The sequence below is a fragment of the Neltuma alba genome, unplaced genomic scaffold (genome assembly GCF_004799145.2).
Source record: "Neltuma alba isolate B1F8T4 unplaced genomic scaffold, ASM479914v2 tig00011214_pilon, whole genome shotgun sequence".
Lineage (NCBI taxonomy): Eukaryota > Viridiplantae > Streptophyta > Magnoliopsida > Fabales > Fabaceae > Neltuma > Neltuma alba.
The window spans coordinates 37,740-38,836 of record NW_021635938.1 but is presented as its reverse complement, the minus strand read 5'-3'; the positions used below and the strand labels follow the sequence as shown (position 1 = coordinate 38,836).

At 38.0% G+C, this 1,097-nt stretch overlaps 1 non-coding gene across 1 annotated transcript; it reads right to left on the bottom strand.

The window, feature by feature from the left end:
- Positions 1-724: 724 nt before the first annotated feature.
- LOC114762458 (U4 spliceosomal RNA) lies at positions 725-875 on the bottom strand. The gene has a single exon (XR_003742250.1). It is a non-coding gene; the product is annotated as a U4 spliceosomal RNA (small nuclear RNA).
- Positions 876-1,097: the final 222 nt, after the last annotated feature.

Below are 1,097 nucleotides of genomic sequence, written 5' to 3'. Positions count from 1 at the left end.
CAACCTGTCATGTTGTGTTTGATTATATAGTTATAAGGAGATATGAAATGATAAATAGATATATGAATTTGTAGTGTGTTATTTATATTTCTTCTCTTAAACTATTCTAAATTATGAATTATAAAATACATTTAAAAATCAAAATATTATTTATTAGGTTTGGTGAAAATCTCCAGCGTTGGGGTGGGTAAGGAAGCCCATCCGATCTAGTCTTATCTTAAATAACTCGGGCTTTTACCAGGTAGGACTGGGCATCATTCGGCCTTGTGTTATGCCCTGCTCAGCCTTGTCCATATGGGGCCCTAATTTTATACTCCTCCAATCTAAATATACAACTTATACATATATATATATATATCTTATATTAGGCATTGAAAAAGTTGAAAGAGTAGCTTGACTGTTGGCATCCGAAAATAAAACTGTAGTTTAGTTCAATCTCTTCAGTTTGACATCTCTTAACGGCGCAACGCCTTGTAAAGTTGTGATTTAACGAAATAAAAACCCTCCATACAAACACTGCCAATAACCTTGTAGACATGAAAACTTTCGACATTGTGTCGCATTTATAATCCCCTGCTTGCTTAATTGAAAGTCCCATTTATAATTTACAATTTACAATTCATTTATTTAAATTTCCATGTCACCGTCCAACAGATAAGGAAATTGAACTATGCGGCAGAAACTTTATCTCTTTAACATAAAAGCTTTAGACTGACGATTGCAGGGCTTTACCCCGAAGGGAGCCCTTCCAGAAATTCTCAAAGGCCTGGGCCAAACCCAGGCCCAAGAGGGGGTTTGGAAATAGTTTTCAACCAGCAATAGACGCGCCTCGGTTAGAACCTCACTAGCTGCGTCATTGCCCCAAGCGCAAAGATGCTTTGAAACTAGTGCTCCATCCTTTTTTATAGATCAACCACGGTGTTTCCTTCCAGCCTCGTGTCGATGTGGGACTTCAAAAACTATCCATTCGCAATTTATCTTCCCACTGAACAGCCTCAAAAGTGCAGGAAGATCAAATATGAATCAGTGGAGGACACGAAGAAGCTTATCCTTTCAGCTCCCAAAGACACAAGTCACGAAGCAGATATTCCTATTAG